The 12,494-nt window shown below is 36.6% G+C and overlaps 1 pseudogene; it reads right to left on the bottom strand.

The window, feature by feature from the left end:
• Positions 1–1,472: 1,472 nt before the first annotated feature.
• LOC124858499 overlaps positions 1,473–12,494 on the bottom strand; it is a 33,431-nt pseudogene continuing 22,409 nt past the window's right edge.

The following is a 12,494-nucleotide window of genomic DNA, read 5'->3' as shown; positions in this document are numbered from 1 at the left end:
TGAGCAAACCTTAATGTGTTTGACAATGTAATTGAAAAGCTGAAGCTTTTCTACGTTTTTTAATGATTGCCCATTAAAAAGCAGGTCATTGCCCTAAAGAGGAGTAAATATGAAAACCCTCCTGATAGACATTTAATGGACGGAGGATGTAGGCTTTTGTGGAATTGTGTCCAGTTTGGGAAAAATCTCGTGCGATTTGTTTGACAGATTTACAACTTTATCTTGTTACTTCTTCCCTGCAAGTACTCAGCTGTGTACATATGTCCTGCTGCTGCAAGCTTTAATTCTTCCTGCCTGGGAAGATTTCAGTTTCCTCTAGTCGAAAGGGGAATGAAGGAAAATGTGTGAGCGGCTTAACCCATTATTCAGCACATTTATGTACCCCGGGCTCAAACAGCAGACTTGTGTTTTGCTGACAAATCTTTATGCAGGTTTGAAACATCCTTAGACGTTAAAGAGGCTTTTCCACAGGACATGACTGGTGTCTGCAATTAGTTTCATTGGTGTTATGCTTGTTTGGATTATATCATATACATAAAACTATTCAAAGAGCACACATTCATAGTTACAATATTGATGTTTTAGTCTCAGTGGTATGCACCAGCGCCATAGAAAAAGAGAGTTACGAGGTCACGTGGTTCATGTAGCTCTCAATAGTTCCAAACATAGTTCCAAACATCTCAGCGACTTTTTTCACTCTTTCCTGCGACTTTTGGTAATTAAATAATAATGAACTGATTACTGGTTACTAAATCACAATTTGAAAATCCAAGCAGAAGTAACAATACCTATTATAAATGCTCTTTCTGATCTTCTCCCATGCTAGCACATGCTAGCATGGGAATGCTATAACTATTCTGTGCCAGCAGTTAAGAGCTCTGATCAAACTTACCTTCAGATCTACATCCTATACTACGTGGAAAGATCTATTGCCTATGTATTTCAAAAAAATATCCAAATATTACAGATGGAAAATGAGCAGTATTTAAAAATTTAATAATTTTTAAATGAACGAGAAAATATGTAGCTGTATGAAAATATGACTGAAGACCTGGGATGAATTCTTAATTTTTGTAGAAGACATAATTATTCTATTTTGTGCTGTCATGCGAACTGAGTACTTGTATCTATAACAGAGTTGATTGTGCCTGTAGTCTGACAACTGTTGTGAAATTGTAATTCATTGACTAAAATGTTCATTTAATTGAAACTGTAGTTAAAATCGTATTAGATAACAAAACAACTGTGAATTGTGCAAAAATAAATGACCAAACAATTTACTGTAAGATATGTAAAATGCAAAACTAGCTTTAATAAAGAAGTACTTGCACTACCATTTATACAGTTTATTAATTACATCTGCACCAATAAACTGTATCTGATCAAATATGGACAAGGTAGAAATGTGCCATAGTCCAAATGAGGGTTTCATCCTGCTCAGCATCATTGGCAGCAGCTCCTTTTGAAGTCAGTCACCACATCTGCTGACCTCCCTGAAAACAATACAGGAACATTTTAGAGGACTCAGAATCACTATCATAGCTGGAAGGTCATACTGAAAGGCAAAAAAAAGTAAATGCCTTCCAGTAAATACGAAGAAAAGTAAATGTCTTTCTTCAAAACACTATCTCTCTCTCTCTCTCTATATATATATAATTTCTGATCACTTTGATTTTTTTTGACAGCCTCCCCATCAACCTGTCAGCTCCAGCACTCCAAATCAACAAGAATACAGCAGTGTTACCTTTGATTGTTTAAACGTATTTTTTGTTATTATTCTGTGTATTGATGCTGATATGTTCCAGTAATAATTCTTAATTTCTTGTTCTGTCTTGAGATAGATTCTAACATCTACTTCAACTTCACCCATGACTAGCAAATGCAAAACTAATAACATAAAACAAATGTTAAGTAACAGTCCTGCTGTAAATACCAACTTTGTAAAGGTCTTAAAATCATTTTGTTCAAACATCTTGATTCAGCTCTTATTATTTTTAAGGACAGAAAAATGAGATCTTGTTACTTTGTGGTGCTTCGTATGCAACATGGTTCAGCAGTTCACTTAAGCCATTCTCGTGTGGTTTACCTGGAAATGAATAATAAAAAATTACTCATCTTCACAATCACGTTTAATGATAATGTCCCCATTTATGTGGCTGTCGTTGACAAACAATCTATAACTTTAACTAAATTAACCATGCCAATATTAAAGTATTTTTCAAGATGTGCTAGTTCAGTAGCTGGAATTACAATAAAAATTAGAAAATTATCAACGCTAAGAATGTAAGCTGTAATGGACATTTTAAAATGCTGAATCAGACACAATGAGATAGACCCGTCTAAACCCGCCATGCTTACAATGAGCTAGCTGCAGTTAAAATACAACAAGCGAGTTAACATGCTTAATTAACTAAACCTGGCGATGTAAAATATAATTGCTAAACTGCAATACAGAACAGTCAGCTAAAGCTTCACAATAGCAAAATAATGTTGTATTTTATCAACTTACCGTAAAAAATCCTTCTGAAACACTGAGAATGAACTACGTCCAATGCTGGAGCTGCTGGTGTTTGGACCTATTAGCAGCTCCATGAACCACATGACTTCCGCATTCCATTCTTTCTATAGAAGTTAATGAGAGTGTCGTAACTCTCTCTTTCTATGGTGCTGGTATGCACTAAATTACTTAATGCTGATTGGCCAAGCACCAACAAACCTTAAGAGTGGCAGCTGCTGAATTAAGGGTTGTAACATAAATCATTTAATCATTTAAACCATTAACACAATTACGTACAAACCCTGTGTTTGTTTTTTATCTCCTTAATTCCTTTAATTGTCCACATTATATAAAAATAATTGAAAGGTTGAAAAACTCTTCATATTGACTTGAATATGAACTCCCCTCTGGTGTGTTTTTTAATGTGATATTTGTACAATTTCTAAACATCTTCTAATTTTACTATGTTATATTTTAAATTTCATCTAATAAAAACTAATTGGATTGCATAAGTGTAAAAACCCTAAAACGAATAATTTGTTAAAGCAGGTTTTGACTCTGTTTCAGCATTTCGTCTTTACTTCCCTGTATTTCCACTCTTAACTTTTCCAAATTTCTTATGCACAGTGGCTGCGATCAGCAACATCTAATAGACATCTGAAAGTTTTGGGTCTAAAATGGTATTTCGACCCATTTGTTCTACAGATATAGTAGGTTAGCATGCAGGTAGTTTCACTTACGTTTTCACAGCACATAGACATTTTGGAGACGTAAGACATGCTTGAAACCTGACCCAACTGTTGAACAAAGAGCAAATAATCCATAACCAGCCACTTTATATTTATGAGCACTTAAAAGCTGATAATCATGACTGTTACTGTGTGAAAACCAGACTGGTCCATTTTAAGTAGGAGCTTCATTTAGTTACTGTAAGTGTGAGTGTAAATATATGTTGGAGGTATTTTTAACTTTGGAAATCAGTTTCATTTTACCGGTGGCAGGTCTTTGCTTTGTTGTATTTTTGGGGTTGCATCCTGCTGCTGCAAACACAAAAAGAGATTCAAAGGAACATTTTTCTAAAGGCAGCGTTCGATTGGGCTCAGGGTTCCTGTTTATGTCACTTCTCTAACTTAAACGTGCGCTCACTCACACACACTCATCCTGCACCCAGCACTCCATATCAGACATTCAGTAAACACAGTATGAGCGTGTTTACATGTTAAGTAAATATACACTACCGGTCGATAGTTTCAGAAGGTCTTTCTCATTTAATGGTTTTCTTTTTGTCTATGACTATTTACATTGTACGTAGATTCTCAATGAAGGCATCAAAAGAGTGAATGAACACATATGAAATTATGTAGCAAACCAAAAATTGTAAAATAACTTTAAATATTTTATATTTTATATTCCTTAAAGTAGCCGCCCTTTGCATTAATGACAAAAATATTAACCTTTTGCCGTTTCTCAATGAACGTCTGGGAAGTTCTTTCAAGACCCTTTGGAAAACCATTTTAGAAGCTCATCGAGCGAATGCTAAGAAAGCGAAGCAGAAATCAGAGCAAAGGGCTATTTTGTAATAATCTAAAATATAAAAATGTTTAGAGTTATTTCACACTTTTTGTTTATTACATAATTCCATGTGTGTTCATTCACAGGTTTATTGTCTTCTGACATAATTCGCTGCTGGATCTTCTACAGCCTTTATTTCATATCCCAGTAAATAAATAAATAAAGTAAATGAAAATAAAACTCGCTGTGGTTTACAAGAACTGTTTTGTTTATTAGGATCTGAATAAAAGTGTGATTTCACATAACATACTCACCTGTTGTCCAATTGTTGGATCTACTGCGGACTGGATGAGAAGAGAGAGATCGATTTAGAGCCTGAGAAAGGACAAGGAGTTACACCGAAATACAAAACCACTAACAAGAAAGCTGTTGCTACCAGCTGTAAGGAGTGGAACCAATCAGGAGTAGAGTAGTGCAGTTCAACTAACATTTCTTTAGATTTAAGGCTGTGCTTTGGCCACTCTAAAGCCTACTCATGTCCACTGTGTCCATAATAAATTAATTATAATTACTTTAAATTGAAGAATCATGAGAGGGTTTCACTGAATTCACTGGGTTTAACAAATTTCCTCAACCCTATATCTTTCAACACAAACACACAACTCATTCCTTTACCGCCAAAATGGTGATTTTTTGTGAGGTTGTAGCAGGATGAAAATGCAAACAGTGGTGTGTGAAATGATTTAATGATAAATAATCATTAAATCTGTGGTGCATATACCTTGGAGGCCAGCGGCATAGATGCAGGAACCTGGAGACTGGTGGAGATGAAGCCTGGGACGTTGACAAGGGAAAACCCATGGAGGTACTTGTCAGGAGTCGACCACTGTGCATGGAGAACTGACGGAGAATCTTCTTTGGAGGTTACCCTGGAGACTTGAGACCAAAGATCGTAAGATAGCTCGTCCTTGAATTTCTGGGATCACTCAGGCACAGAAACGTAAGACAGCTCATCCTTGTACCCCTTTGGATCAGGAACGTGAGGCGGTTTGCCCTCCAACCCTGTTTGAAACACTGAACATGTAAAAAGTGCCCTTTGTAATAAGTGTCTGATATACAAGTAAAGTAGCAAAACCCAAATGTTCTTTACTGTGTTTTTAGGCTGGTGAACAAAATTCTATCAAACATCCCAATCATGTCTAATACACATGCTCCGTTTTCCATAATTTATGCAGGCCAATACATGGCTTCATTTAAATTTAGCTAGATATGCATTCACGTACTAACTTTACAAATTTTTTGATCCTACATCCACTTTTTGCACAGGTTAAAACAACAATTAAATCAATAATTATTAATCAGATATAAAAACAAATAATTGAGACATTAAGTTGCCTTCCAGCTGTTTTCCACAGGCAGCTGCCCTGTTGTCATGGTAAACTGTCTTTGGCTGCCACTTGTGACCTGTATGCTATGTCAACTTAGCAAAGGTAAAGAGAGGCAATTATTACATGGCAAAAAATAAAAAATCTGAGGGAAAAATATCAGAAGCAAACCTAGAGAGGTAACTCTATTGGTGGTAAAAGGACCTTTTCTTGCCCTAGTGAAACTATTTTGACAACAATCCACAAAGCATTAGCACCTATAAGCAATGGTTTCGCATTGCAACACCAAATTATGCTTTACACCAAGAGCATAATGTTCACTTTCCTCTCTTAGAAGAAAGATTGTACATACAAATGATTACATAATATGGCTGAAGGAATGTCAAACTGATGGTCAGAGGTGCTGCTTGGCAACAGGCAAGGTAGGCAAATGCTCTCGGGGGGCCCTGGACAGGGAACCTTCAAGAACTGGCCAACATTGAATCACTACAGAGCAGCGACCTTGTGGAAAGCTTGCAATGACATCACAGAGTATGTTAAAGGGGCCCCACCCCCCCCCTCTCACTCATATAGCTAGTTAGCACTGGTCTGTCATGAAAGACTTAGAGCTAGAGTATCAAAATGAAGAAACGTTTTCATCTGATAATGACAAAAAAAAGTAGTGCAGTTAATACAGAAGCTTATTTAGCTTGCAATGGAAACTTGAACCAAGCTATTTTTAATTAGCAAAGGAACTTCTTTAGTTTAGCTTTGATTAATGATCACAGCCAAGCTAATAATACTATAGTGCCTTGCGAAAGTACTTGGCCCCCTTGAACTGGTCAACCTCTTGCCACATTTCAGGCCTCAAACATAAAAATATAAAATTCTAATTTTTTGTGAAGAATCAACAACAAGCGGGACACAATCGTGAAGTGAAATGAAATTTATTGGATATGTTAAACTTTTTTAACAAATAAAAAACTGAAAAGTGGGGCATGTAATATTATTCGGCCCCTTTACTTTCAGTGCAGCAAACTCATTCCAGACGTTCAGTGAGAATCTCTGAATGATCCACTGTTGTCCCAAATGACTGATGATGATAAATAGAATCCATCTGTGTGTAATCAAGTCTCCGTATAAATGTACCTGCTCTGTGATAGTCTCAGGGTTCTGTTCAAAGCGCAGAGAGTATCGTGAAAACCAAGGAACACACCAGGCAGGTCCGAGATACTGTTGTGGAGAAGTTTAAAGCCGGATTTGGATACAAAAAGATTTCCCAAGCTTTAAACATCCCAAGGAGCACTGTGCAAGCAATCATATTGAAATGGAAGGAGTATCACACCACTGCAAATCTACCAAGACCCGGCCGTCCCTCTAAACTTTCATCTCGAACAAGGAGAAGACTGATCAGAGATGCAGCCAAGAGGCCCATGATCACTCTGGATGAACTGCAGAGATCTGCAGCTGAGGTGGGAGATTCTGTCCATAGGACAACAATCAGTCGTACACTGCACAAATCTGGCCTTTTTGGAAGAGTGGCAAGAAGAAAGCCATTTCTCAAATATATCCATAAAAAGTCTCGTTTAAAGTTTGCCACAAGCCACCTGGGAGACACACCAAACATGTGGAAGAAGGTGCTCTGGTCAGATGAAACCAAAATCTAACTGTTTGGCCACAATGCAAAACGATATGTTTGGCGTAAAAACAACACAGCTCATCACCCTGAACACACCATCCCCACTGTCAAACATGGTGGTGGCAGCATCATGGTTTGGGCCTGCTTTTCGTCAGGAGAGACAGGGAAGATGGTCACAACTGATGGGAAGATGGATTGGGCCAAATACAGGACCATTCTGGAAGAAAACCTGTTGGAGTCTGCAAGAGACCTGAGACTGGGACAGAGATTTATCTTCCAACAAGACAATGATCCAAAACATAAAGCCAAATCTACAATGGAATGGTTCACAAATAAACGTATCCAGGTGTTGGAATGGCCAAGTCAAAGTCCAGACCTGAATCCAATCGAGAATCTGTGGAAAGAGCTGAAGACTGCCGTTCACGAACGCTCTCCATCCAACCTCACTGAGCTCCAGCTGTTTTACAAGGAAGAATGGGCAAGAATTTCAGTCTCTCAATGTGCAAAACTGATAGAGACAAACCCCAAGCGACTTGCAGATGTAATTGCAGCAAAGGGTGGCGCTACAAAGTATTAACGCAAGGGGGCCGAATGATATTGCACGCCCCACTTTTCAGATTTTTATTTGTTAAACAAGTTTGACACATCCAATAAATTTCATTCCACTTCACGATTGTGTCCCACTTGTTGTTGATTCTTCACAAAAAATTAGAATTTTATATCTTTATGTTTGAAGCCTGAAATGTGGCAAGACGTTGACCAGTTGAAGGGGGCCAAGTACTTTCGCAAGGTGCTGTAAGTCATTAAAGTAATAGGGTAGAAATCTGGACACTAAACCACTAAGGTGCAAAAATTCTGTTCTATTTCTTTATGTGACAAGTAGACTTTATGCTTCTAAAACTGTATTTATTGATTCACGTGCTGATGTTAATGTAATCTAATGTAAACAGTATATAGCAAAGACATAGTTGTACCTTCTGTTCTGAAACATGTTTTTCTATATTGCTCCTATTTAATGAAACATTTTAAATGACACAGGCCAAGTTAATGTGCCAAAGAACATCCAAAGTAGGATTTGAAGAATTTTATGCTATATTGTATTACTAACATGTCATTGTTATATGTACTCATTGTCCCCTGATTATGTTTACTTTTTCAACTTATGTATTACAAATCCATGACGAGTGCCAGAGAGTGCTAAACGACTTTAGTGCTATTAATAGATTTAAAGATAATTATCAAATGTTTATGTGGTAATTGAGGCCTGGGCACAAACAATACAGGTTTGAAATCCTAACCTACAGAGATGCAGAATTAGAGGTCCACTAGCTGCCATGGACTCAATAAGAAATAAGAAATTGTTTATTTCATTAATATGAGGCTTGACTTGGACTTGTTCCTCAAAAACTTGAGACTTGATCTGGACTTTGAAAAATTGACCCGTGAACGTCTCTGATGAATGCTGGTTCGAAAGCCTGTGGTGAAATTGTGCCTTGGGCCCCAAAAACTCTAGAATCATCTCTGGTGATGCTAAGCTAACACTTATAAATCAGTGGAACATGTTTCTGGTCACACAGATTTTCTTTTAGCTCAAATAAGACAATATAACACAAAGTTCGTCCTCCACGAAGTCTTAACCCTGTTATTAGGCTGCTGTTCCTAAGAGGCTGTAATTGCTGTAGTTGGCTAACTGTTCAAAAAGCAAAGATGCTATTTATGGTTAATTTCATCAAATTTTTTAATCAGATTTTTCTGTTTACATTCATAATTTATTTTTCATTTCAGAGGTCTAGAGTAAGGAGAGGATTGGAAAAAGAATCTCAAATCAAATGGATGATTAGAAACTAAACCTGATGACACTGAGTCAGAAACAACAAAGTAAATCCTGACTGGGACATTCTTACTTTGCGGCTATGCAGCTGAGCAGAAACCACATGCCCAGCTGTCACTTCAGGTGTTGCTTGTCTTATTACCCACCAATAAAAGCCTCATTAGGCATCTGTTGCCAAGCAACTGGAGCTTTTACAAGGCCAACTGGTCAGCATATGATGTTTAGTGTCATTCTTAGTTTGAATCTGTCCAAGTAGCTCTTCAGAGGAAAGTGGCTGACGCTTATCATTTTAAAAACCATTTACTGTCATGTGATATTTTTTGACATATGAATTATTAATATCAATTTAATCCTTACTGAAGAGAAGAATGTTTTAGAATTTCTGCAAATTATAATAAAAATGTCATTTCAGCTGAGGATTAAATATGGGCACCCACACATTTATTAACATTTGAAATGGCTACAATCACACACAGGTTTATCGTATCAGCAACACAAGATAAAAAAATTATTACTCAGCATTGTCGATGAGGCTTGCTGTGTTTCAACCACAGGCATTTAGTCTGTAACCAGGACTTAAAAGACCAGGACTTAAAATTAAAAATAAAATTATTTGGAGTGATGAGTCTTGACTTAAATAATTTTCTCCAAAGCGGATAAGACTAGCAATTAGGGAGTACAATGTCAAAACCTTTTCATAACTTTTGTTTTTTATAATACACATTTGTCTTGACATCTTTTGATAATGAGTAAAACAAGGTTGTAGTGTTTGCCTGCAATTAAATTACTTCTGTTTCCAGAGATAAATAAAACAAGATAAAAAATTCATATATGAATATTTCTTTTGTGTCACAATTTATAAATGTTTGGGTTTATAAATGTTTGGGTTTATTTTTTGAGTTTGTTTTCAGCTCTTTATTAGTTTTCAGGTCTTGCATATGATCATTATTGTTTTTGATCTCCAGGTGGTGCTTTATTAGTTAATTCTGTTTCTTACTTATTCTTGTATTCTGTTCGCAGTACATGGTAATACTGTAATACTGTATCCTTGTATTTCTGTTTTGTTTCCAGTCATGTTTTGGTTCTGCTCTCAGCCATGCCACCATAATTAGCTTAGTTTAGTTCACCTGCGCCATACCAATCATTCTTCCTGTCTCACCTGTGTGTGGCACTATATATATATTCCTCAGGTCTGTTTGCTCCTTGCTGGTTAATACTATTTGTTTATACCATGTCTGCCCAAGTCCATGCCTGGCTCTGCTACCTCATGTCTGGATGTGAGTTTACACTTTGTATTTATTTAAAATTTACTTTAATTTTGCCTGCCTGTCTGCATATGGGGTCCAACTCTAAGAGCACTTCCTGACCGTTTGAAAGAACTAAATTCTTAATGAGGTGTCCTAGCTCCTTTTAATTTTCATTCATTTCAGTCATTGTGTGAAGATACATAGGCCCACACATTTTTGAGTGCAGCTCCAAATTACAGTTTAAGGATAACTTGTTTTCTTCAAAGAGTGTCATCTACAGAATGTAGTAAAAACACAAAGCTTCAAAAAGAACTGATATAATTGCTTTTTCTTAGATTCCTCAACATCTTGTCCCCATTTTATTTTGTTTTGGTCAATTAATTGATGACACAATAAATTCCAATCATGTCATGTAGCAAGACCGCATGAAGCTCTTAAATAAACATGAAAATATTGTAAATGAGACACACACATTTTGGTGTTAAAACAGTTATAGATACCCGTAAACGTTTATGGGTACATCACAAAGATTACATTTTCCCAAACACACAGAGAATGGAGGGAATGGATGGAAACCACAGCAAGTCAGTACATTGGCCAAATTAAAATGGATAAATTTACTTCCTAGGAATACTGAATGTACATTTGTCACATCCTCCGTCCCTTGAGGAATCTGCATCACAAAGCTGCCAAATCCTTGCATTGATTCTTTGAATTCCAGGCAGACAGAAATCATTTGGGTGTCACAGGGTGCGAAGCAGTGGAACGTGAATCTGTCTCTCAGAGGTATCCTAAAGGGCGCTTTAAACATTGATATTCAATGCATCCCTGCTGTATTTTGCACAGAAAAAGAAATAGGACACAACCACAATACTGGTATCCACACATTTAGTTTCACTCTACTTCGCATTTAAATAACTTATTGGTAATAATTAGATATTAAAAACATTTAAATGCTCCATTAATATTTTAACATGTCATGGTGATACATCCCTAATAGTTTATCACCAGGTGGGAAAAACTATGTGCTTACCCTGCTCATTAAAAGACCACTTTAAAAATCCTCCGGACCCAGTGTGCGATTGACAAGTCAGGCGAGTGGGTTGAAAAGAACAAGTTGCTTTAGTGGCTTTGACAAGTCACTTGGCAAGAACTGAGGTTACTTCTTAATTAAATGTTGTCCAGAAAACAGCTGGGGATTTGGATCTATTGTAGAAGCAGACTTCAGAGCAAAGAGGTAAGTAAGTCTAATAGAGCATTGCAAAAATATTCATACCTATTAAATTGTTGCTAACAACTTTGCCACAAACACAAACTTCAGTGGGTTTATTGGGATATTCTGTAATTTTATGTAAAAGACCAAATGAGAGTGTAACTATGAAGTGGAAGGAACATAATTGCCACAGAGGGAAAAAATGAGACCAACCCTTAACATTTTGCCATGCAAAACATTGTGTTGCAGAAAACTAACACTGCATGTCACCCTGAACATACCATCAACAGGGTGAAACATGGTGGTGGTTGCATCATGCTGTGTGGATGCTTTTCCCTAGAAGAGATTGGGAAGGATGGAAAGAATAATCTGATGGGTTTCATCAAAGCATATGCATGTCTTAAAATGGTCCAGTCAAAGTCCAGACCTTAATTAAATTGAGAACAAGTGTGAATACCATAAAACTGATCACAGTCACTCTTTACCCAATCTGGCTGAACTTGAGCAATTATGCAAAGAAGAATGAGAAAAACTTTCACTCTCTAGATATGCAAAGCTGATAGAGATGTACCCTAAAAACCTATAGTTCCAATGGTTTTTGTACAAAGTACTCTTTCAGTAGAATAATTTCAACATTATCCATCCTTTTCCCTCCACTTCACAATTATGCTCAAATCTGTGTTAGTAGATCATATAAAATCTCAATAAAATACTTTGAAGTTCAATATTCATTGCAATGTGAAAAGGTTCAAGGTGTTCAAACACACCTAATCAATAACTGTGTGTTATTGATTAGGGTTCATACTACAGTAATACATGTGATGAAATGTCCAACAACATCGTGAAACAACAATAATCAAATGTATAATCTAGAACTTTCTTTTGGGATAAATCACAGTTCAGATTAATTTGTGTGTTGATCAACCTCCCATTCAACAATCTACTTGCCCACACTCCACTGCAAACATATCTTTAAAAAAGTACATGATGAATGCAAATGAGAAATGAGGCTGTGGATGAATAAATAAAATAAAAACATAAATCATGGCAAGTGCATTCTGATTATAACCAGAAAGTCCTAATCATTGTGGTCCTTTTGCTCCCTTTACGATACTGTGTCATGTATTGAGGCAATCAAGAACCTGTGCAATATTTATGTTTACATCAGTCAGGTTGATTGCTTGACATCTT

The sequence above is a fragment of the Girardinichthys multiradiatus genome, chromosome 21 (assembly GCF_021462225.1).
Source record: "Girardinichthys multiradiatus isolate DD_20200921_A chromosome 21, DD_fGirMul_XY1, whole genome shotgun sequence".
Taxonomy (NCBI): domain Eukaryota; kingdom Metazoa; phylum Chordata; class Actinopteri; order Cyprinodontiformes; family Goodeidae; genus Girardinichthys; species Girardinichthys multiradiatus.
The sequence above is the reverse complement of the archived record's forward strand: the minus strand, read 5'-3'. Positions and strand labels throughout refer to the sequence as shown.